The 27,016-nt window shown below is 39.4% G+C and overlaps 1 long non-coding RNA gene across 2 annotated transcripts in view; it reads left to right on the forward strand.

Moving 5' to 3' along the window:
• Window positions 1-12,055: 12,055 nt before the first annotated feature.
• The window catches only part of LOC121848146, a 32,720-nt gene continuing 17,759 nt past the window's right edge, over window positions 12,056-27,016 (forward strand). For both annotated transcript variants that reach the window (XR_006084879.1, XR_006084880.1), the window contains exon 1: window positions 12,056-12,130. This is a non-coding gene — a long non-coding RNA (uncharacterized LOC121848146). The remainder of the gene's footprint in view (window positions 12,131-27,016) is intronic.

Consider the following 27,016-nt stretch of genomic DNA (forward strand, 5'->3'; position numbering starts at 1 on the left):
CCTCAATCCGTCTGCCTTGTCCTCTCTTTACCTGACTTAAAATTGCACCGGAAGACTGACCTCTTAGGCTATGTCTCAGGCTTTCCTCTTAGGTCACCTCTCCTTCCTCACTGGTTGGGTGTCAAACTCCGTCATTGTTCAGTGCTCCATTACAGCACGTGAAGGTCGCTATATAAATGCAGGTTGATGTTATTGAACTGCTACTGTTCACATTTGTCTTTGCTGTTTTCATGTTTACCTGGACTAAACAAAACAAGGATATTCAGCAAAAATAATCACAAATACTGTTACTGTCCAAATCTGTGAAGAAAATACAAGATTATATTTATTTTCCTGTTGCTTGAAATAAACTGCTTATTTTTCTAATTATAATAATAATAATCCTTGCATTTGATATAATGCCTTATCATGTAGTTGAGACATCTCAAAGTACTTCCCAAAATATACTGTGAAGTGAATTGACTGTATATTTTGTGGATGGAACTCAGAGGCCAATTGTGCACAGCAGTGTCCGACAAACAGTTGTGGATTGAATGACCAAATTATTATTATATATATTTTTTTTGAAGGGATTTCATAAATAAAAGTGTCTTTCTTCTCCCTGGTAGCATGTCACTATTTCCAATTTGGCATAATGTAACGTGATTCTATTTACCTCCAAGGCTGAAGTCAAAATCAGAAAATTCTCCCACACGTGACACATTTCCATCCAAGGGGAACTCAAGCCCTTTCTCTGTGAATACATTCGTGCAGTAGGTATCTATAACAACAATTTACATTATACAGTCAGTATAATGTATAATGTAGTCATGTCAGCACTATGTCTGAAAGTGCAAGAGATAGTCTAGTGCTCTAGGTAATTTCATAATTTCATAATAACCTCAACCTGCAAAAGGGTTATAGACATATTATAAAAATCAGTTACATTGATAAACTTCTTGTATTGTTTGGAGTCGCCGATCTTCAGGTGAGACGTTTAAACTGAAATTCTATTCAGGTGGGTGTTGGAAGTCTCATGATGTTATTTGAAAACAGAAGGGAATTTCTTCCGGTGTCCTGGCCAAAAATTTCCAGATCCAGAAATCCTATTATATCTGAATTGGTTTGGGCAGTTATTATTAAGCTTTGTCATATAATAATAATAGTAATAATAATAATTATCAGCATCCTTGCATTTGGTATAGCACCTTATCATATCATCGAGATGTCTCACAGTGTTTCACAAAATATACTGTAAAGTGGCATAACTGTGCATAATGGATTACTTCAATCGACTGAATATCAGCTCAGGTGGTGTTTCTATTTTATGCCAGAAAATGGTTAATGTTGTGTTGAATCCATTTCGGAAAATATTACTTAGCATTGCTGAGGTATAGGTGTGGTTTTGTGCCCAGTCTGCTATCTTTTGAATGGCACTAATTCGGCATAAAGTTACTGGCAGTCGGAAAATCCCCTCACCCAAGTGGGTTCAGAAAAACAGTTGCAAAAGGGGCGAAACCAAACTAAAAATGAGATCAATCGTAGTTAAAACATGAGAGGAGGGCGAAGAAAATAAAATGAAGAAGTGAGAAACTGAGTTTTGAAAGCATCTCACGGAATTGTTGTTAATAGATAACATGGTGAAGTCAGCGATTAGACCATTTCCAGGACAGGTAGATTCACGCTAAACATAGGCATGTAGATGTCAGCCTGACTCTGTTTGTAGCACTTGTATCTGCTGAGTCAGAAGGCTATGAATTCAAGCCATAGGTTGGCACTTTGTGCTTATCATTTAGGCTAATGCAACAGTACACTGCTGGTGCGATGCTGCATTGTTGAGCATTCCGTCCTTCAGATGAAATGTTAAACCAAACTTCTGATGTTCAGTTGTACGTTAAAGATCCCATGGCACTATCTGAAAAGGGAACAGTTTCTTCTAGTGTCCTAGCCAACAGACAAAATTAATCATTCGTCTCATGGCTCATACTTCACAAGATTTTACTGTAGTCCAGTAACTGTATTTGTAGGCAAACGCTGCAGTCAATTGCGTAGAGCATTGTCCCACAAACAGCCATGAAGGGAATGACAATTTTACCTGTGAGATTCTAGGCTAAGTCACTGAGAGAAACTCCTTTCTCTTCAAAAAATAAAAACTGCTCTTTTAAACGTGTGTCTGAGGAGCTGAACATTCGCTTGCCAATTTTTTGGAGTGGAGTCCTGTAGCTCAGTGGTTAGAGCACTTGCGGCTCAAGCGAGAGACCTGGGTTCGATTCCCGGCAGGGCGAAATGTTGGGATAGTTTCCTTGCTCCACACTTCTTTGTTTGCCTAACAGTAAGTAGGAGCTCAGTTGTTCGTCGATTGGCAAGTCACTTTTCAGGGGGTAATAATTCCTTCAAAAAAAAATTGGTCATTTCAATCCACAACTGTTTGTGGGACACTGCTGTGCGCAATTGGCTGCAGCGTTTCGTCCACAAAATATACAGTCAATGCACTTTACAGTATATTTTGTGAAGTGCTTTGAGACGTCTCAAAGACATGATCAGGCTATGTCAAATGCAAAGATTATTGTTATTATTATCCATCACCAGGTCACATACAATAATCCTTGCATCTGATATAGTGCCTTTCACTTTGAGAGGTTGTCTCAAAGCAGTTCTAGGATTTTTACTGTAGTCACTATTTGTTTTGTAGGAGAATCTAGCAGCCCATTTGTGCAGTGTAATGTCCCACAAACAGCCATGAAGTGAGTGACCAATTTTATTTGGCTAGGACACCAGAAACTTGTCTTTTCAAATAGAGGGCCATTGAATCACCTGATGGGACCTCGGTTTAACATCCCAAAGGATGTCATCTCTGATAATTCAGCTCTGTCCCAGCACTGAATTGGAGTGTGAGTTTAGACTGTGAGTTCAAAGTCCTGACGTGGGATGCATGTGACACAATGACAGTTTCACAAATACAAGGGCTCATTCTGACTTGAATTGCATCATTATGCCAAGTGAGCAAATAAAAAAAATCTTTTGTCAAAGACTGTGTCCTTTTGACCTTCAAGTATTCTCACTCATAGCACTGCAACATCAGTATAGTTTTTATCAATACATAATAGAAGGGGAGAGGTTGCATTGGCAATATGATGGCAGTATATTTAGTGCACTTTAACGTTATATGTGGACCAAGATATTTCCCATCGTAAGTGCACATCATCAAAATGCACTAAACTTACTATATAGAATTTCTTCTCAAATTCATGTATGTGCACTTTATTTCAATAATATGTGAACTTTGCAATAACGTGCACGTGCGTGTGTCTACTTTAAAGTATCTCAAACAGCTTCTCGTACCGCTCACACAACTGTTATTCTACCTCCCTTGTTGACGTTTCAGAATAAGTTAAAATTGCCAGTAAGCCTTTGTCAGACAACCTTTGATTTTGTGGGGGAACAAATGTTTTAAAATAGCACACGGGGGAGGTGCTGCAACTATTTTATGACTAAATTCCTCCAGTTCTGCAACAAAGCAGTTCCGGTTTGTTATTTCCCTCACCCCTAGAAATTACAGCAACTTCTTGACTGAAAACAACTTTTAGTAGTGTAAGACTTAGTAAGAGGCTCTTGATACATAATTAGAAGTCAGATACATCTACAGAGCCGCAAAATGTACAAGATCTCTGTGCTGTCCTTATGCTCTCTGTACTTCATCATATTATATAGTATGGTTCTAATGGTGACCATGCAAATCACTGTAACTGAGTGCTGGTCACATTCCTTTTTTTTNAAAGAGTTGAACTAAAGCATCAGTTGTTGTGTGTTCTAGTTATTTATGTATGCTTAAATTATTATTCTAAAATGAATCAGTAGTTCAGTTCTTGAGCTGGAAAAGAGGCAGAAATGTTCCAGTCTATGTTCACAATGACAAGTTACCTTCGATTTTGTATAAAAGTTCATGGGACAATGTGTATTGAATTTGCTGAAACATTCCAAAACCAGTAATTGTCTGCAGTCCCATGATATTTCTTAAATAAGAAACTAATATTAATATTAAAAAGCATTATGTTACAAGCTTAGAAACTAATTATTCGGGCAATGCAAACAGAATTAGACTCTGGACTTCTGTTTTTTATTTACTGAGGGATAGCTATTTTCGAACGAGCATTTTTAAATTCAAACAGCGGAATTTGTCAAGGAACAGTTTAAAAGCTATAGTCCACACCCTTGGAGAACTTTGTGTTCCAACTAAACTTAAAAAAACTTTGTCACTTCAATCCACGATTGTTTGTGGGACACTGTTGTGCGCAATTGGCTGCCGCGTTTCGCCCACAAATATACAGTCAATTCACTTTACAGTATATTCTGTGAAGCGCTTTGAGACGTCTAGAAGACGTGAAAAGTGCTGTATCAAATGCAAGGATTATTATTAATCTTAACTAAATCAGCTCCAGATACAGTCTGACCCTGTTATAGCCCTGTTTGTTTTATATTATATATTTTGTTAACATTCTGGATGTTAAAGTGGTATTTCTAATATAGGTTTGGATGAAATGCGGAAACACTGTGAACCTGCAATTTTCTGAAGTGCGGTATATTTCCCGCTTCCACTGCTGACTGGCCAGTCTTCTGTACATGGCACACAGGAGCTTGGTGAAGTCTAGGGCCATACTGGCAATCCCAGAAGGGAGTTACAGAGCAAATTAGAATGGTCTTATTTTATAGTATGGAGATGAATTGCTATGTTAAAACAAAAATGCACCAATGTTACAGACCTAATTGCAACCCAAATATTGAATTTTAATAAAACCAAACCAACTCCTATCTACTCTTGTTTTGTAACATTTGGATACTAACAACAAAAACACTGAGTGTATTTTATAAACACTGAGTGTAAATATAGCAATCAACTGTTACATATCACTTGAGAGTAAATATATTTCTAAGCTACAATGTTACCACAGGCATCAGTTTGACATGCTTCTCATAGCGTTTAAATCAAGGAAAACCAGAGTGAAAACAACTAAAAGCTACTCAACTGCTCATTCCCCTCATTCCCCTCTATAAAATATAATGAAAGACTATGATTGAAATAAAACATGCATTGATACAAATATCCAACTGAAATGTATTAATACAATGTGGTGGTAGGGGCCACAATATTAGCAGGGACACAAATGCAAAACTCATTTTTGAATGTTGACTAAAATATTCTACAATTTTTTGTTTTTGTTACACCCTCAGCTTCCCTTTTCATTCATTGTTCATATTGATATGGAAATGGGCGAATAAAAGCTGTGAACTAATTTCTACTCATCCTTTATCTTAAAAGGGAAATTACAAGAAAGAGGTGATGACACGTACAAAACCCATAAATAGTAGCTATTTTTACAAGCAGGATGTCACTGTGCACTAGTTAAAATAATTATTCCTTTTTAATGCAATAGATATTCCTTCTAGTTTCTCAAAACACCCCCTCTGTTTACAGTGATGGCTGCAACTGAAACTACAAGTGAAACTTATTGTAAGTCACATTGAGTAAGTTGACTGCTAAAATACTACATCAACTTAATAGTCTTTTCCAAAACTCAAACAAAACCGGGGGAGAAATTGGTCAAAAAAAGTACATTATACTAAAATAGAAACTGTGGGAAAATTACAAATAAAAGCTTATTATGGTTAAACCTGAACGTCACTTCCAATATGAAGGCCTCATTCCAATAATATAATATATGTACAAAACCACATTACACTAATTGTAAGGAGAGGTTGAAAACAAGCAATTATCTCTAATAGTAACTAACATTTTGCTGGAAAACAATACAAATAGGATTTGAAGGCATTCAAGTCCACCTTGAGGAGAGAGTTGTGCCTGGACATTTGAGGCCTGAAATTCCACCCACTCACAACCTGTAAAATCATTTCATCTTAAAATGTAAAATTGTGAATACACGAGATTCTTAAATTCCGTCTTAGTTTAGAAATCATAATTCTTAAAAAGAAACGTTTTGGAAAATAGACCAAATTTTAAAAAATTCTACAGTTTTGCAGTATTAATTTTTAAGAATAAATGGTCCAAAATGAGGTAGAATTTCAGGCTTACATTCGTAGGCAGTGAAATTCAATTCAGCCTTCCCTTAGAAATGGTGCCTTTAGATGTTGGCCATTCAATTTCGCTATAAAGTGTCAGCCTGACTTAGTTGGTAGCATTTCATCTCAAATTCAGAAGGCTATGGGTTCAAGTCCCAAGTCAGGACAGGCAGATGGATGTCAAAGATCTCATGGTACTCCAGTATTCAAAAGAAAAGCAACTTTGTCCTGACCAATAATCCCCCAGATAAAAAATGGCCGGTCACTTTCTGGCTGTTTGTGGGACATTGCTGTGAGGAACTGGCTGCCATGCTCACCTACAAAATGCACATTTACAGAAAAGCTCTGTAAAGATCTCAGAGACGTTTTGACATGATAAGGTGCCATATCAAATGTAAGAATTATTATTTTAAGGGCATCTCAGGAAGCACTTGTAATTCGAGCTCGTCAGCCTTTAAAAGAGGCATCTTAGAGGAACCTTAAGGAGGTATATAAGATATTAAATGTGATTGAGAAAATAAACCTCGAACAAAAACTTCACATATGCCAAAACAGCCAGAGAAGAGATCACAGCTTCAGGAATTACCACTCTAACATCCAGAATGTTAACAAAATATATAGTGTATAAAAAATCAAATTCCTCACTGGGGCGGGACTTCAATACACAGCCTGAAGTGCAGAAATCTTCTCCTTTCAATCTTCAGAGATAACAACTGCATCTTTTAAGTCCTATGGGCTGTCAAAGGCTCTGTATTTGCATTCATATACTGTATATCTAAATGCATCAACCTTTTCACTACCTTCACTGTTAGTACAAACATTCCTATTAGGAGTTTTAATTAGAATTAATCTGGGGGTGTGCTGCTTTATTGTTAGAGATGGCATACTTCATATGAAATATTAAACTGAGTCTGCCTGTTCAGGTGGACGTTAAAGATCTCATGGTACAATTTGAAAAGAGAAGGGAGCTTCTCCCAGTGTCCAGGTTAACAATCCCCCAAGCAAAATTGGTCATTCACTTTTCTGATTGTTTGTGGGACGTTGCTGCTGTGTTCACATTTTACAATATATCATGTGAAGCTTTGAGACGTCTTGATAACATGAAAAGTTCATTATCAAATACAAGGATTGTTATTTTTTAAAAATGGGCTTCTTTTCTTTTTTAATTGATGGTCTTTTGCATTGTAGGTGCTCAATTCTTGTGTTTCCTGAGAGAAATGCCAATGGGTAAAGATACATAGGTTTGAGGAGACTGAGGTTTGAGTTGAATGCACAAGATCATGTCTCATGTGCCAGGGCTCTGATGAAAGGTCAATCACCCAATATATTAACTTAGCCAAATACTCAATACATTAACAGAAAGCAAAGTACTGCAGATGCTGGAAATCTGGTATAAACACAGAAGTCGCTGGGAACACGTAGCAGGTCAAGCAGCATCCATTCTGCATTCATTCAGCATTCCACTTCAGATGAAAGGTCATAGACCTGAAACGTTAACTCATTTTGCTCTCTCCATGGATGCTGCCTGACCTGCTGTGTGGTCCCAGCGACTTCTGTGTTTATACTCAATACATTAACTTAGCCAATTACCCAATACATTAACTTAGCTAAATACTCAATACATTAACTTAGCTGTTTTTTCTCAAATGTTGATTGATTTGCTGTGGATTTCGGGCATTTTATGTTTTTCTGCATCTGCAGGTTGACATTTTTATTTCTTTATTTCAAACATCCTGTGACCTCTGAGCGTGAACACCCGTGGAGAATTTTGTGTATGTTTTCTTGTGTCCACAAGGTTGACAGGGCCCAGTTGACATAGATTCATACAGATAGAAGAGAAGAGACTTTTATTCCATAAATCTGGACTAGACCACGTCACAGAAGAGAAAGGCCCACATTCAAACTGATTGCACAATCCAGTCTTAAGCACTCTCCCTGCAGACTACACGCCTCCACAAAAAACACCCTGAGCTACTAAATGAGACTGCACACTTCCTGTTACAATGTGTAGATTAGATGCATACTAATTATTTTAAAAAGGGGATTAGATAAGTGACTTAACACCTTCCAGGTTACTGACATTGAAGGAAAATTTGGTAGAGACCTGGGACTATCCTGTTGGCAGTTTTCAAAGGAGCAGAGAAAAAAGTCAGACGGTGAGCAATGAGGAACAAGGTTTGAAAATGATTTCTGACATTTACCATCCTGATTCATTTTTCCTCAGAAGTTTTACAATCACGTGTCTCTTGTCGGTTTCCTTTAAACTTCATATTTAGCTCAACAATGCAATTGATCTGACTCATTGCTCTTCATCATATAATTTCCCTACAAAATACACCAATCAACATAGATTCTTACAGACAAAAGAGAAGAGACTTTTATTCCAATAAATCTGGACTAGGCCAGGTCACAGAAGGGAAAGGCCAATGTTCTAACCGATTGCACAAACCAGTCTTAAGCACTTTAACTGCAATGGTAAAGGGCTGGACTCTCCACTAGGAAACTTGCTATAATTTCCTTTTCCATAATACTGAAACTTGCTACTTTGAAAATGTCAACAGCCTTGATGCCTTGTCTAAAGAGCATTGAGGGAAAGCAAAACTATAATGCATATGTCCATCAGTCCTGAATTATATTCTTCATAAAGCTGCAAGCATTAACTTTTCTATACCCTTGCCTAGGGGAACCATATTTTGTAAACAAAATCTAGGGTCACATATAAAAAAAATCGAACTATTTGGGGAAAAAAAACACCAGCACAAACTTGATGGGTTGTATGGTCCTTTTCTCTGTTGTCAAGTTGTATAGAGGGAATCTGAATATTACAAGTGTGACGTGAACACCACAAAAATATGATAGTAATTATAATCCTTGCATTTGATGTAGCACCTTACAACGTTGCTGAGGCGTCCCAGCACGCTTCACAGAATACATTGCAAAATGAATTGACTCTGTAGTTTTTTGGCGAAATGATGTGTCACAAACAAATGATACAATGGCAAATGACATCAGTGCATTACGTGATTACAAAGCAAAACAGAAACTGCTCTTTAACAATGGTGTATTTTGTTGGTTGCCCCTCTTGTCCTGTGACTGTGGTCTCTGTCATGTGGCTACTGACAGATATTGTGAGTCACTAATTTTGGCCACCCTTACTTTCTTAATGTAAACATTAAAAATTCCACTTATTTTTAAAGGTGCATTCCTGGATGGTGGATTTACTGTAAACATGGATTTACTGTAAAGTCTAGTGACTGTGTAATTTGAAGGCGAACTCACAGCTCCTGTGGACTTGAAGCCAAATCTTCTAAGGATTATTTACTCTTAACCAAATGCACATAAAATATATAAGCAACCCACTTTACAATATCAAAACACAAAATACTGCAGATGCTGGAAATCTGAAACAAAAAGAGAGCTGAGAAAACTCAGCAGGTCAGGCAGCATCTGTGGAGAAAGGAAAGTGAGTCAACGTTTCGGGTCCACGACCCTTCGTCAAAACTGGGGCAACTGGGTGGGTCCCTGGCAGATAGATAAGAAAGTTTTTAACTCACAGTCCCGTTCACAGTCTGACCTCTCCGTCCATGGTCTCCTACTCTGTTCCAATGATCCACAGCAAAAGCTTGAGGAACAGCATCTTATCTATATGTAGGAGTGCTTGTAGCTCAGTGGTTAGAGCACTCGCCTGGCAAGCGAGAGACCTGGGTTCAATTCCATGCAGGTCAGTTGCATGGAAGTTTCAGGTAAGTTTCCTTACTCCACACAGAGCCTAATAATAATCCCTCCAAAACAAAACAATAATAAGTTGGTCATTTTCAATCCACGACTGTTTGTGGGACACTGCTGTGCGCAATTGGCTGCCGCGTTTCGCCCACAAATATACAGTCAATTCACTTTACAGCATATTCTGAGAAGCGCTTTGAGATGTCGAGAAGACGTGAAAAGCGCTATATCAAATGCAAGGATTATTATAATTTTTTATTTATCTGCTAGGTACCCTACAGCCCTCTGGCCTCAATATCGATTTCAGCCACTTTAGACCATAACAGCTCACCTTCCGCCCTCCCCCTCTTTCTGTTATCAGAAGAGTTATCTTCTGTTATCATTACAATCATCATCCCAGACACTTTTTGTCTCTCTCTTGTGTGTTGCCTGTTCTGCACTATTAACACCTTTTCTCCCCAGTTTTGTTTCAACCCACCCACACTTTTGTTTTACGCCACCATCATCTCTTTAACCCATCAACTAACACATTCTCTCCTTTGTCTTTTTTTTTGTCTTCTTTGTCGTCCTTGTCCTGCCTCCCCCTCTCAACTTGTCCTTAAAAATCTCTGCCTCCCAACATGCCCCAGTTCTGACGAAGGGTCATGAACCCGAAACATTGACTCACTTTCCTTTCTCCATAGATGCTGCCTGACCTGCTGAGTTTTCCCAGCTCTCGCTGTTTTTGTTCCACTTTACAAAATATTCTGTGATGCACTTTGAGACGTCTCAACAACGTGGAGTCCTGTAGCTCAGTGGTTAGAGCACTCGCTTTGCAAGCGAGAGACCTGAGTTCATTTCCAGGCAGAGGGCGAAACCTTGGGCAAGTTTCCTTACTCCACACAGAGCCTAATAATAATCCCTCCAAAACCAAAACAATAATAAATTGGTCATTTTCAATCTACGACTGTTTGTGGGACATTGCTGTGCGCAATTGGCTGCCGCGTTCGCCCACAAATATACAGTCAATTCACTTTACAGTGTGTTCTGTGAAGCGCTTTGGGACGTCCTCCCGACGTGAAAAGCGCTATATCAAATGCAAGGATTATTATTATTATTATTATTATAAGGCACTATATCAAAATGCAAGAATTATAAATCAACAGAGCCCCTGGCAGCAGTGTCTGTATTTGTCCCATAGCTTAGTGGTTAGAGCACTCGTCTCGCAAGCGAGAGGATCCGGGATCGATTCCTGAGCAGAGCGAAACCTTATGACATGTTTCCTTATTGCACAATCCTCTGCTTACCTGGCAGTAAGTAGGAACCCAGTTGTTAGTCAATTGGTGGATTGCTTTATGGGGGTAATAATAAAAAAATTGGTCACTCAATCCACAACTGTTTGTGGGACACTGCCGTGCGCAATTGGCTGCCGCGTTTCGCCCACAAAATACGCAGTCAATGCACTTTACGGTACATTCTGCGAAGCGCTTTGAAACGTCTCGACGACGTGATAAGGCGCTACATCGAATGCAAGGATTATCGTTATTATTATTATCATAGATGGGAAGCTAAAGCGCTGGCACAAAATAATATGAATAATAATAATCATCATCATCATCTTGCACTCTTGCCTTTCAAGTCGGGAGAACTTTCAAAGCGCTTCGCGGAACTGACTGCGGAGTGTAGTGACTGTGCCTTTTTTTTTCAGGCACACGGTTGTGCATTGCTCTGTGTCTCTACTGGCACTCTCTCCACAAACCCCCTCCCTCCTTCCTCACCCCCTCCCCACCCCCCCCTCCCCCACCCCCCCCCCCACCCCCCACCCCCCACCACACACTTTCCTCCCGCAGCATTGACTTTGCTCTGAGATGCCGATTGCCAGGAAAGGAAAGGAAAGGAAAGGAAAGGTGCAGTTACCTCTGCAAAGCGGAGGAAGGAGAGAGAGAGAGAGACACACACACACACACAGACACAGAGAGACAGAGACGCGCAGTCCTGGCGCAGCGCAGCGCTGCTGCAGATGGAGGTGATGGAGATGGAGGTGATGATGGAGGAGGAGGTGATGGAGGAGGAGGAGGAGGAGTAGGCGATGGAGATGGAGGTGATGGAGGTGGTGGTGGACGTCAATCAGCCCCCGGGGGGCAGAGGCAGCCGAGTGGAAAATAATCATCAGCCAAAAAAACGACACCAAAACAAAACAACACAACACACAGCACAACACAGCACAGCCCTCCCTCTCCCCTCCCTCTACCCCCTCCCCCCTCTCCCCCCCCCCTCACCCCTCCCTCCCCCTCTCCCCCCAAAAACAAAAACTCCCGACTGCGACATTGACGCAATGGCACCGCAGAAAAGACCGAACGACGGAACGAATAAGGTGAGGAATTCCTTTAACTCGTAAACATTTACTGGATTCGTCGAGAGCCGCGGAAAGGCGAGTGTGTGAGTGAGTGTGTGAGTGAGTGAGTGTGTGTGTGAGTGAGTGTGTGATGTGTGTGAGTGAGTGTGAGTGTGTGATGTGAGTGTGTGTGTGAGTGAGTGAGTGTGTGAGTGAGTGTGTGATGTGTGTGAGTGAGTGTGAGTGTGTGATGTGAGTGTGTGTGTGAGTGAGTGAGTGTGTGAGTGAGTGTGTGTGTGTGTGTGAGTGTGTGTGTGTGTGAGTGAGTGTGAGAGTGTGTGTGTGGTGTGTGAGTGAGTGTGTGTGTGTGAGTGTGAGTGAGTGAGTGTGAGTGAGTGTGTGGTGTGTGTGAGTGTGTGTGTGCAAAAAAAATAAACCTGTGCTACCTGTTTGTGAGTATGTGCTGTTTGCTGCTGCTGTTGGGGTGAGGATGGATGGAGGGAGGGATGGAGGGAGGGAGTGGAATCATATGGTTGTTCCCAACTCAAGGCTTTCCTGCTGTTTGTTGCATAAAAATGTGTGTGTGAAGGGGAACCAGGAGTGGAGGGGTTGAGGGGTTGGGGGGGGGGTTGAAAGTGGAGATGTTTTATTTATTCTCAATCCCTTGCAGCCTCTGCAATTGTGACCCCCCATCCCCCCACAAAAAAAATAAAAATAACCTGCTGGTGCAAACACTTGTCAACAAGAGGTTTTGCTCTTAGAGAGAGAGAAAAAAAACAACCACCATCACCTCCCCCCTCCCCCACCCCAAAAAAAAATGTTTTTTTTAAAAAAGAAAATATCTTGTGTGTGTGTGTGTGTGTTATCCCGTTTGTGAGTTTCTCTTCTGGGGGTGTTTGTGCTTCCAACTTCCCAACACCACACGTCTTCTTTTTTTTAAAAATAGTATTGGAAGAAAAGAGATATGTTAATCGTTGTATTGGTTCATCATAAAAGGCGTTATATCAAATGCAAGGATTGTTATTGCTGTTATTATTACATACAAGTGACATCTAAATGGAGCTGTGGTATTCTAATAGTTGTGAATCTTTACCTGTATTACTAGTGAACATGTGTATTTTAGAGTTACATCTCATTTGCTCCACACCCCCTCTCTCTCTCTCCCCCCCCTCGTCTCTTTATTAACACATTCGGTCAAGCGCACTGAAGGATGAAAATAATACTTCCTTTTTAGATCAGTGATTTAGGAGGGTTCCACAACACCAAACTCTAACGTGCTGCAAGACCTGATCTCTTGCACAGTGGAAGGTATTCTGCTGTAAATAACAACAATAGTACATGGCTGTTTGTGGGACCCTCTGCTTTTGATGTACAAAAACAGTCACTACGCTTGACTGTAATTCCTTGTAAAGCCTTTGAGATGTTTTGACATAAGACGCTACACAAATGCAAACCGTTTCTTTTTTCGAAGATGTTTATTTTCCAAATACGATATAAAAACATCAAAATCAACATCAGCCAAACTTGGGGGAGAGGCTAATTTCTAAGAGTGGAATCCTTTCACACTCAGCAGCTAAATATGTAAATATTTAGGTATAAGAAAACAGACAACATATACACAATGTTTTGCCCACAAAATATAGTGTCAATTCACTTTACAGTGTATTCTGTGAAGCACTTTGAGATGTCTCGAAGACCTGATAAGGCGATATATCAAATGCAAGGATTATTATTATAACAACAAAATGACATTTGTATAGCGCCTTTCACGTCAGGAGGACGTCCCAAGGTGCTGGACAGTCAATGTTTCAGACCGGAGCTGAGGGGCGGGATTGGGGAGGTTGGAGGGCAGTGGGAAAGGAGGGTGATCAAAGGCATGGTTGAAGAGGAGGGTCTTGAGATGGGTCTTGAAGGTGGCAAGGGAGAGGGAGAGTCGGAGAGACTGCGGGATGGAATTCCGGAGGGTGGGGCAGAGTGGCTGAAGGCCCACCAGCCAATGGTGGGGCAGGCGAGTCGGGGGACTTGAAGCAGTCCTGAGCGGAGGGAGAAGGCAGGTTGGTAGGGGGGGTAGGAGGTTGCAGAGGTAGGGGTGGGGGAGCAAGGCCATGGTGGGCTTTGAAGGTGAGGACCAGGATCTTGAACTGTATCCTCTGTGTGATGGGAAGTCAGTGGAGTCAGCCAAGAATGGAGGTGATAGGGTCACAGAGCCTGGTGCGGGAGAGGACGCGGGCTGCAGAGTTTTGGATGATCAGCAGTCTATGGAAGGAGGAGATGAGGAGGCTGACAAGCAGGGAGTTTGAATCGTGAAGTCTGGATGTTATGAATGCGTGTATGAGGGTTTCGACGGCCTGCGGTGTGAGACAGTGGCGGAGCCGGGCGATGTTGCGGAGGTGGGGGAAGCCAGAGCGGGTCATGGTGCGGATGTGGGGTAGAAAGGATAGTCGAGGGTCAAACAAGATGCCAAAGGTCCGGACTGGCTTAGCAAGGTGGAGTGTGCAACCATGGATGGTGATGCTGTCAGCGCCTGAGGTGTGGAGGCGCTGAAAGGAGCCAATCAGGAGGGTCTCGGTCTTGTTCAACTGTCGAACATTAGCTCTCATCCAGGACTTGATGTCTGACAGGTAACAATAACAACATGCATTTAAATTGTGCCTTTCATTGAGGATAGCATCTCGGAGTGCTGCACAGTGCTGGGTTGGATGAGAAGGGGGAGCGGGAGGTGCAAATTAAATATAGACAAAGAGCGGGTGAAGTGGAGGGAAGTTGAATTGAGCAGAAACTGTAGATAGCAGATGAAATTTAATGCAGAAATGTGTAAGGTGATATATTTTGGGAAGAAAAATATGGAGAGAGGATACACGCTAAATGGTAACATTTTAACAACACCAAACAACAAATTACCTTTGTATAGTGTCGTTCACATTGGGAGGCCATCTCAAAGCACTGGACAGTCAATGATGTGTACCTTTGAACTGGGGCCTGGGATTAAGAGGGGTGGAGAGCAGGGAGAGTGGGGGTAGCAGGGTGACTGAAGGCGGTGTCAAAAAAGGTCTTGAGACAAGACTTGAAGAAGGCAAGGGAGTGGGCGAGTTCTAGAGAGTGGGAACAGAAAGGTTGAAGGCCTGTCCGCCAGTGGTGGGATGGGTAGGGCGAGGGACGTGGAGCAGGCCTGAGTTTGCAGAGCAGAAGGAGCGGATAGGCCAGTATAGTGTTACAGAGTTGGGGAGGAGCAAGGCTGTGGAGGGCTTTGAAAGCGAGGTCAAGGCTTTGGAACTCGATCCTCTGGGTGATAGGGAGCCAGTGGAGCCGGGCGAGGATGGGGGTGATCGGTTCAGGATCTGCAGAGGACACAGGAGAGGACACGAGCTGCAGAGTTTCGAATAATTTGCAATTTGTGGGGGATGAGTTGGAAGACTGACGAGGGGGGAGTTAGCCTGCTCGAGCCTGGTACACAGGCACAATTTTTTTTTAAAGTTGGCAATTTGAAAAAAATTCTAGTTTTTATTAATAGGGGTAAAGAAGAAATGTAAAGAGATAATCGTTGCTTAGGATGCAATTAAGAGTATTGTGTCTAGTTTGGGGCTACTTACTTTACAACGACAATTTGCATTTGTGCAACTCCTCCCTCCAGAGGCTGCAGATAATCCAGAACTCTGCAGCCCGTATCCTCTCCTGCACCAAACTCCGTGACCCCATGTCCCCCATTCTCGTCCGACTCCATTGGCTCCCTATCCTTCAGAGGATCCAGTTCAAGATCTTGGTCCTCACCTACAACGCCCTCCATGACCTCGCCCCACCCTACCTCTGCGACCTCCTAACCCCCTACCAACCTGCTCGCTCCCTCTGCTCAGCCGGCTCTAGCCTGCTCCACATCCCCCGACCCATCAGCCCCACCATTGGCAGGAGAGCCATCAGCTACTCTGTCCCCAACCTCTGGAATTCCATCCCCCAGTCACTCCACCTCGCCCCCTCCTTAGCCTCCTTCAAGTCCCGCCTCAAGACCCTCCTCTTCAACCATGCCATCGGCCACCACCCTTCCTCTCCCTGACCCCAGCTCGGGTCTGAAATGCTGTACACTGTCCAGTGCCTTGGGACATCCTCCCGACGTGAAAGGCGCTAAACAAATGTAATCTTGTTGTTGTTGTTTATGTAGTTTAATATTTTGGAGTGCTTAACAGAGACACTCATCCTTTAGGAGGGCCATGGAGAGTGTGCAGAGATGGTTGTCCATGATGAAGATACCATGTAAGAGAGGCTTTATTTCTGAGGAGAGTCTAGAGAAACTGGAACTGTTTTTTCTAGAACCATAATAGCTTTTAAGAGCTTTTAAGATGCATGTGAAACAGAAAAATATGAAAGGGTGTAGGAGCAGAGAAATGGGCCTAAATGGATTGCTCTTTCAGAAAGCCAGGACAGACAAATGGACTGAATGGTCTTCCTCTGTGTTGTTAGATACGATGATCACTGGATGGACATTATGAAATAATATGCCATAACCTCCCTCCCCCTCAGAGCTTCAGGGCAACACTTTCCTTAAATATATTAACTAAAGTTGGGACCTCACTCACCATTCTGGACTGTCTGGCATGAACATGTGTGGACCACTTCATGGTGCAGCACTTCCATAATGCGACCAGCCCATGCCAGCCTAATAGGGATAAGGACTACTGTTTATTCTATGTCCCTGGAGTGCATAATTAGGGTAGAAAATTTGAGATCCAAATTCCATCTAGATTTAGCCTATAAGATCATTTTGTCTTAAAATTTAAGATTCTTAACTTCAACCTTAATTTGGAAGTCAGTTTCCTGTAGTTCTTAAATTCATTCTTAATTTAGAAGTATTTTAAGAATTTTCCACAATTCTGTGCCATTTTGCATTTTAGGGCAAAAAGGTGTTACAGGCTTACACCAGGTGGAATATCAGTACTTTTATACATTAAATTAAAAAAATTCCTGTGATGTGATCAGCAGCCATATTCAACTTGTCCTGGAGACATTTAATGATCTCATGTCAGTCATTGTTTTATGTCAGACATCTTTTATATTTCTTGCCAAATCTCCTTCCCAGCATGAGTCTCTAGACAGTTATTAGGAACAGGAATCCTGACTGATTTATCCCTTCTTATTCGAGGACCACTGCTGGCTATTGTAACGACATGCTTAGCGCAGACCATAGACACATAGAAATCTATCGCGCAGAAGGAGGTAATTCAGCCCATCAATTCTGCACCAGTTTATGGAACAAGGCGAGCAATTCCTTCCCACAGTCCTGCCTTATCTCCATACTCCTTCAAGGTTCTCTCTTTAATATGGCTAAACTCGGGATGGGACGCAGGGCCTTTTTGATTGCTATGACTATTTATCAACTGAGCCATTGAAATTTTATATATGCTGCAGTTTTGTGTATTTCGCGAATGGTTGAGATTGACTCCTGTAGTATGTCCAATCCATCAGGTGATATGACAGAAGAAAAGTTCTAGTTGATTTTTAATCCTCAGGTAACGTGTTCTCAGACCCGTCTTATTCATTGTCTCTTGGATCAATGTATGAGGGTATATATTCTAGATTAGACAATTCAATTATTGGACCCGAGTCCAATTTTGGGTTTAAACTCATTACATTGCTTCAAAACAATGCGTCATCTGTTTGTGAGACCTTGCTGTGGTTAAATGGCAGCCGCATTTGCCTACACAATATTCACTGCACTTGACAGTACTTATCTGTGAAGTGCTTTGAGAAGATTTGATGTGATTATAAAAATTCAAATGGATAAAACTGCAATCATACCTTGCCAGTTAGATTGCACGGTAACTTGTGGTATTGTGATTCTCGACATCTATAGGATCAGAGATTGCTGCATCCTAAAAAGGGGAAGTTGCCTTAGGAGTGTGTTTTGCATCTAACCACTTGAGTTTTGAATTTCCTGTTTACTATGCAGATGCAAACACGTTTTTCAACAATACAGTTACAGCAAATCATTTGATACTTTACATTTTTATTGTTTACCTTTTTCAATTGTGTGAAGGATTTTTTAAAAAAAAGTTTGCAGTGCATTAAACAATGAATAAATTTACATTATACAGGGAATAGAAAATATGGGCTTTATTTTAATATCATCTGTAATACCATTTTCTCAAATATTTCCTAGAGAAATATCATGAATTCCACCAGGCCTTACTTGAAACTCTCAAATTAATTGTGTGAAAGAAATGTCTCCATCTTACTCCTTGATGATATTGCTCTGACACACGGACTTTACAGTAAAATTCTGCGAAGTACTCAGAGGCATTTCGTTGGCACAATAAGGCACTACACCGAATGCAAGAATTATTATTTAGCTCATGACCTTTATCTGTTTTTTGGTGAACTTGTTTTATACTCTCTAAACAAACCCCTCTTTTGTATACAGCAACAGCAGCAACAGTAACAAATTACATTTGTATAGCACCTTTCACATTAAGAGGACGTCCCAAGGCGCTGGACAGTCAGGAATCCGCACCCGAGCTGGTGGTTGGGATCAGGAGACCAATACTAAAGCATTATTCATAAATGTAAACATAATCACTGAACAAGATGTACATAAGGTATTACAAGTTACAATGAGCAAGATATTAGTATTCTTGTAGATTACCATAGGACTCAAGGTTTCCTTTTAGAAAAAGAAATGTAGCTCGTGAGTCCCAGCGGTTTATATTTTGGGGAAAAAAAACTAAATGTCATGGTTTTTGATGTTACATTGACTTATTTCCCTTACTTCAGTTGACTTTTAAACATTCATGCAACATGTAGTCTCTACTTTTGAGGCTGTTCTATGCCAAGTGCTGTAGCGTTTCTGCCCTGTGATAGGGTTCCATGACAGTCACTGAGTACAGTGTGTAGGCAGGTTGGTGGGTTTGCATGTTATCGAGTGCTAGCATATACCTTTGACATTTTCACATTGAACCGTAACTAGTGTACTTTTGGAGACCCTGATATTCCTGCAAAGGTTAAATTGTAACTTTTAGAAAAATGTGAAAATGTCAGCAGAATCTTTAGTTCAGATTCAGTTTTGGCTTCAAAACAAAAGTTTTTTTTAACAAAATGTTCACAATTAGCCTTCATCTGAGGAGTTCCTGAAAAGGTGGCTTGCTTATTGTTTTGATGAAGTCTGTGATATGTGCGGGTGCAGTTTGGGGTATTTTTACATTTGAAATAGATCTCCGACGTATGCTGTTGGTCCAGGCATAGCTCTTGCCAGATATTCACCCCGATAAGTTACCACTGCACTTGTTCAAGGTTTAGAGAGATGCAATCGGAGTAGGTGAGATGTTTCTTAAATTTGCACCGTTACCCTGGATATTTTTGTATTCTGATGTTTGTTGATTGAATACTATTGCCTTTTTATCAGTAGTTGTCTAATTTGAGTTGTTCGTCTATTTTGTTATGTGTGTTTGAATGAGTCCATAATTCAGTATGTCTGAAATGTTCTTGGTTGCGTTTCATATCGTAGTAGCTTTGCTAGATTTCCAAAGAGATGACATAAATGGGTATGGTTAGAGATAGGAAAACTGTATTTGCTTATTTATTTAAGGTGTGGTTCACTTTCAGTGAAGTTGCATGAAGTGCAATTTATGATTGCTAAGCAGTCCTGACAGATTCTTGATAGCGGCTTGACCCTCGAAACTGTGATTGCTAGCTGTATTGAACAAGAAGCTGTACTCAGTACTAAGTGCTCTGGGATGTTACCCTGAGTGATGAGCTCTGTATAAATGGTTGTTGTTGTTTTTGTTGTTTTTGTGGTAGCCTACAGCAGATTTCCACCAATGTGGTCAAGGGCACACTGAAACCCAAGTGGTGCTGTACGATTAGCACCTAGTGTAGGAAAGTGTCCCCTTCACACCAGCCTAATAATAAGTGTTCAGATTTTGTTGCTTTATTTAGGATGTTAAGAAAATACGAGGTTTCAATGGTTTCTGTAAATTTTGCAAATTCTATTCGTGGATTCTGTTTTGGGAGTAAATTCTTCCGGTTGTTTTTTCCGGTGAAGTTCTTAGCACAGGTTTCAGGTTACTTTGTGCACGTGCATTCAATACTAAGAAACTTTCAGGCAACAAACATTTTATTCCCTCTTTTCTCACCTACTTCAATCAAAGGTGATATTTCACTATTATTTAATAAGCATATTAACAAACAGAGCTTTTCACCAATAATAACATGTTTCCACAACCCATGGCAATGGCACATCTTAGCTGTAGGTAAGACCTGAGGTTTGTTGGACTGAAGAGTCCATGTTGTGTTATAATATCTTGTTTTCTACCAAGAATGCATTTAAAATCATAGTTCTCAGTATCGGATTTCCAGATTTTTCTCACTGACTAACAAAGAAAAATCCACCAGAACTGTTGGAACTTCTCCCCAATTTTATTAAAACAAATATTTCTGGCCCTGTCCATTAATCAAAAGTCCCCATTGAATCTTTCTGACAAATACAACAACCATCTGCTTCCCTAAGAGCTCTGAAAAATCTCCCAGCCTTTTACCTGCTATTTTATCAAATAATGTAAAATCAATGCACTGTATGTCTGAGGTTCGTTCTTTATGTGAGCTTCTATTCATTTCTTTCTTGTTGTTTGTCTTACATTCAATGCACTTTTCAGAGTGTTTTGTACAGAAAGTGGCATTTCCTGATATAGCGAATGCAGAGACCTTGTCCCTGGTCTTAACCATCGTTAAAAGATCTTGGGAAATTAAACAACATTTTGAACAGTTCTCTAAGAAAACAGAAATGTGAAACTTGATAATAACATTTGCTTTCCTACAAGTTTATAAATTGAGATATGTGAAATTACATAATTTCTTAAAAGGTCTATTGATTATGTAGATCAACTATAAAGAAACTATGACTGCAATGCTTTAAAAAGTAATGGATTCATGAAATAGATGATCATCACATAAATATTACAAATTAATTACTTAACATCCTGTTCTGCTGTTCAGTAATGAACGGACAAAAGCTTACTTCAGGGATTTATTACCTCATTAAATTCTACTTTAACTCTTCAAGATGCCAGCAACATATCTGTACAAATAATCACTGAGCTTTGAAAGTTCTCACCCCAAAAAAAACAAAGTGTAAAAACATTTAAACCTAAACGTTGGTCTTATTCCTAACTGCAGTAATACAAACATTAAGAAATTAGTTTTAAAAAATGCTTTAAGTTTGAAAATGGAAAACTAAAGTTGGTGGTTAAAATATTTTTAAAAATACAACCATGATTATAAACTGTTTTGGACAAATAATCTAATTACATTAGGAGAGCTGAGGATTTTATGAGATGGCATTTATTTTTAACAACTATATTAGTTTTAACTGAAGTTCCAACAATTGTGAATCAAGATGCAAATTATGCAATTTTATTTTTTAGTAACTTTTGTGTGATCCTGAGAAAGATCCCTTTAATAGCAGGTTTACTATCAAAATCTATGGAACCTTGTGGTTCAGAAACTAGTAGAGTTCAAAATGGCAGTGCTGAAGTACTCACCCTTGCACTGATAGCTTCAGTTATCCTGCGTTGTCTATGCTGAAGTGTTTAACTGCTGCATTTAAACCAATTTAAGAAAAGCACAACCAGCTTGACTGCTTTCAATCATTCCACCCTCCCCAACTAATTGTAGTCCAGTTATTTTTATTATGTTGACTTTAACACCATTTCTCCCTATGAGCAATCAAATGATTCGGACGCAGAATTGTTTTGGTTAATAGTTAAATATTACTAATAATAAATAATCAGATCACCAGACATGACTACCTTTTTAATAAATGTTGTGTAACCAAAGGCATAACGAAAGATACTGACAGTTGGCCTCAGATTTGTGGCACACAAAAACTTGTATTTATACACCGTAATTGCAAGAAAAAAACCTTCACAGAGTAAAATTGATTACAAATGAGGTAGGTGAATGTTATTCTGTAGGCAAACATTGCAGGTAAATTGCACCAGCAACATCCTAAAAACATTCAACACTAAATTGAGTTTCAATAAGCTAAAAGTTTTGGAGTTGAGTTTAGATGAGTAGAGAAATGGAAACCAGGACAGTGGGAGAATCTCTCCACTTTCCTTTCAAATAGAGTAAAATTTAAAGTTGTCACTCCAAGGGTAAAGGGCTTAGTGACGAGTTATGCAGAGTGACAAGTTAAGCGTGTGCATGAATACATAAATAAATGCAACAGCTAAAAGCATGTTCAGAGCAGATGTCTTAAGTGGTAGTGACAAGTTAAGCCAGGGTCGAGTTGTCAGGAGTTTATCATTCCTGGTGGTGGTGGGGGCGGGCGCAGATGGAAGAGGGTCTCTTAACATTCACCTGAGTAATGGAGCAGATGGGACCTAAATTTATTACTCAGTTAAAAAAGGATTGATCTGGAAGGAGTGAATAATAAACTTGTATATATTTAACGTAGAATGGCGTTATGTAAGAAAATGCAGCAGCCAGTATGCATGAGCAATGTCCCACAAACAACAATGAGATGAGTAAGCAAATTAAATTAATCTGTTGATTGTGGTAAACACAATGATTAGTTAGTTTCATTTGGCATGAAGTGTAAATACCTGTCCTTGTAATCTTGGACAAAACATAGCAAAACAGCAGCAGAGACCAGGGAGTGATTTGAAGGTTAACAATCCAGGTTCAATTGACCATTCAGAACTTGGTTGAGGCTCACTATCAGTGTTCAAGAGCTCACCCAACCCCCTAGATCAGATTGTGGTTTATAATCGGCCTCAGATGTCTGTTATTCTGGAACATCGTTTCAGCAGCTGGAAATTATCGTGCAAAGTGCAAATAAACCATGAACATGCAATTTTGTAGCTCTGTTTCGGTCACAGTCATGCGGTGGCACTTTCAGTAAAAAAGCATTGAACAGCTCCACCTCACTTGAATATATTCCTTTGTATACGTTAAAAAGTGTAGTTGTGAAAATATGAACTACTGTACATTGAAGCTTTTTCTATTTTTAGATTATTTAAGTAGCTTGCCATAAGTTCTGTAAATAATGTCTTTATACCTCCTGGGTAATAATCATAATAATAATCCTTGCATTTGATATAGCGCCTTATCACGTCTTTAACTGTCTCAAAGCGCTTCACAAAATATACTGTAAAGTGAATTGACTTGTATATTTTGTGGGTAACAAGGTAGGGTTCATGTCAGATCGATATCATCTTTCACTTTGAGTAAGCTGTTAGTATGATCAAGACCTTTCTTCTTTTTAACCATAATGGAAGACAGTAACAGCCAGAGTTCATAGCTAATAATAATACCAATGAATATTCAGCAATAAAATATTTATAGTATGCATTAATATTTCCAAAGCATAACTGCCAGAGTTGATATTACCATCAGATCTATTTTTCGCACAGTAATTACTCTGTTTACGATATGTGTCAGATTATCTCTCGCAGCCTTTCTGAACTTCAAACAGGCTACAGTGTGAAATCCTATATTATTGGTATTTCATTGTTATGGATGTGTGTGTTTTGGTGTGGTAAATGTACCGGTTAAGAAGTTTCATTTTTACAGTTACCTATAATGCTGATGGAATTCATTTCGTTTTCTCATGCAGAGACATTCTTATCGAGCAGTTATTTGTCAAGTGTGGATTTTATTGGGTGTAACATAAAATTGCTGCTATACAAATGCAATTTCTTGTTGTTTAACTTTTGATTTCAATTAACATTTGCCAATTTAATGGTCATTTCCTATACTTACAATTATCAAGTCACACCGAATATATTAAGTATATTTAGAAGTAAGAACAGCAGGGAGTTACTATATTACAGAAACTGCTTATTAGAGGAACATAATTGTAACCAGTAAAAACACCTTGTGTTTCAAATATGTACCTGTATATATTTTGGAAAGCTGACACGGTCAGTTTTTTTGTTTTGTTTTGCTTTGTGTTTGACTTTGAATCTCAAATAAGTAAATACTTGCATGCAGTGTATTGTTTAACTACAATAAAGTAAACTTTGTGAAAAAGTGTTCCTGTTAAGAGGAATGAATATTTGGGGAAATATTCCACCAGGTTCTAGACTTACTCATTTCAAAGTGTCCAGAGTTACTCAAATTGTTGAATTCAGCCTAAACTTGGTAGTCACATTTCTGTAGTTCTGAAAAGCTCTTGTAGAGGCCCACCATTAAAATAAAGTCTGTATTTAAGAATTCCCCAAACTTTGGACAGTCTGAAATACTGTATAGAGTAAATCTAGACCCAGGTGGAATTTTCTACGTACTCTGTTTGAACTGAACATTTTGTATCAATATTGATTTTTAATAGTGAAATGCTGAAATTATTTGCACATAAGAGGAAGAAGGGAATAGAGGGGAATAAGTGAGTGGCTGAGGAGGGGTGTGGATTCATGTGGCATATATACACAAGCACAGACTTATTGGGCTGCATGGCCTATTTCTGTTCTATATCACTTTGTGTAACTAACTGTATGTGATCAATATTTTACAATACTAATTGTCTATTAAACAAACACAGGCCATTATGTTTCTTTAAAATGTTGATTTTTTTATTTTGCTTTTGAAATTATAAAATTAGGACTTCATCATGCACAAAATGATGTGGATGTTGTGTTAAGTGCTCCGAAACTCTAGCCCGCATTGAAGGGCGCTATGTAAATGCAAGTTGTTGTTGTTGAATGTAATATTTTTCTTCTCTCACCATGAAATTCTCCTTCACTCCTTCTGAAGGCTTCTGACTCCTTTTCCCCTCCACTTGGTACATATGCAAAATTGCATATCTCCTGGTAGATGCCTCTAGATATTGTTCAGGGGTCAGGCTCCGCCACTGTCAAGTTGTTGTTGTTGTAGGAGTCGAAACACTATTTGGTTTTCTTTCCTCCTTAATCCAGGTTGCTGACTGAGGCCAATTGAGGGCCCCAACTGCAGCCCGAGCTGAGATCGGCTAACCCACTGAGGGAGCCCTGATATAATATACTTCATGTCAGGTTTCACGTTTTGAAATGTAAAAGGGGTATTTTATGTTGATTTAAAAATAAATCAATTGCTTAAAAACATTCTAAAATTCAATTGATATCATACCTGGCTGAAAGGCATTTTATGACTAATCAGAAGAACTTTTAACGTCCAACCATAGTTGTTAACGGATAACCACACTGCCTTCCGCCCACTGCTCTCCATAACCGTATGAGTTGCTGTAGTACCTCAGTATGGTAAATATGCAGCATTCTCTTCAACTTCATAGTACTGCGTGTGTCACTGGGTTAATATCCAAACTGAATAATGCAGATCCAAAGCATCAAAGTGCAGAATTTGTAACATTCTTATATTTCATCCCTGGGGTATGTCATAGTAGGGAAAAGAAGCTGGTATTTAAACTTCCAAGATTTGCATTTCGACAGTTTTCATTCAGCATATACTGAATCTTTTCAAATGATATTTGGACTCAAGGCTGGGTCAGTGCAGTGAGGGTCTTAAATTGCCAGTTTTAACACGCAGAAGAGATGGACAGGTTTGCATCAGACTAATTTAAAAAGTGGAAGCAATTTGACATTAAACGTTTGTTTCAGGCTAGTGCCCCATTTTCTATTGCAAAATTACTAATGTATTTCATTAATAATAGCCACATTTTTCTTTATTAATGCTAGAATTAAATGTAGATTGTAGTCAAGTCTAGTAGACATGCAAATACAGATTACTTAATGTTCAGACTGGCGAGCTGGTCAGTACGTGACTGTGGTTTATACGTGGACCACTAAATTCCTTTGACATGTTGGAGAGCAATATCCTTCTACTCACCAGTTAACAGAACACTACTTCATTAAACCATAGCATATGGAATTGAGAATATGAAAAGGATACCAATTAAAAATAGTTGGAAGTTTTAAGAAATTAAATATTTTCAGAATGGGGATTTAAATTGAAGTGTATCAGCACACATTAATACTAGCAAATGTACCTTCTCAGTGTTATGTTGGACAGGGTTTCGGCCTCTGCTTTCTTCAGAGAAATAAGTTCATGTTGTATTTTATTGATCTACTAGAAAAAGGCAGAAACCAAAACTTGCTGCAGGGTTGGAAACATCTGTTTACAGTTGCGTTGATCTTGTGTATCCTAACCTATCAGTGACTGTACCTAACATGAAAGAATCCATATATATCTCTTGATAGAGAGTATTATTATTTGTTCTCCATTTCTATACATATCCTTTTCATATCCTCCAACGCTATATTTTTGTGCATTTGTAACAATGACCCATTGGTTTGTAGTACAAGGTTTGGGTTGCACATTCATATGCTCGATGACATTAATTATTCGGTGTTCCTATTTGAATGCCTCCTGTTGGGAATGTTTGCAATACTTTCGAAAGTCAGTTTTGTGGAATCACAATATTCAAAGTGCACAAGAGTAGGCCCATTTTAATATATGTTAAATCTAATATAAGGCAGAGTAATAATCTGAGCATCTCAGGATAACCTGTTGGCCCTTGTGTAATACACACAATACATCTAGAGCTATAACAGACAGTGAAAATCCAGGTTTTCAATGGCAAACAAGTTGGATATGACACTTAAATCTGTTTCTTAATATTTGCTTGCATTACATACACATACATGAAATATTTAACTTTTTTTATTAATTGCATTTAAATTCAATGTTTGTCAGATTTAATGTCAATTTTGCGAGCGTGATTATGAAATCTATGCTAACTGTAAATGCAAGGCTGCCAATGTACAGTACAATTCTTCAAATACACTCTGTATTTATATATCTGTGCTGCTTTTTATAATGCGGCTAAGTTGGCTAAACTTGTACTTGATTTCTAGTAAAAAATATGCACTTAAAAAGAACTGATTTGTAAATGAAATTAAAATAAACCATGAGATGAGTCATTACTGTATAATATTGTCTGAGACCAGC

Source organism: Callorhinchus milii, unplaced genomic scaffold, assembly GCF_018977255.1.
Source record: "Callorhinchus milii isolate IMCB2004 unplaced genomic scaffold, IMCB_Cmil_1.0 Scaffold2, whole genome shotgun sequence".
Taxonomy (NCBI): Eukaryota; Metazoa; Chordata; class Chondrichthyes; order Chimaeriformes; family Callorhinchidae; genus Callorhinchus; species Callorhinchus milii.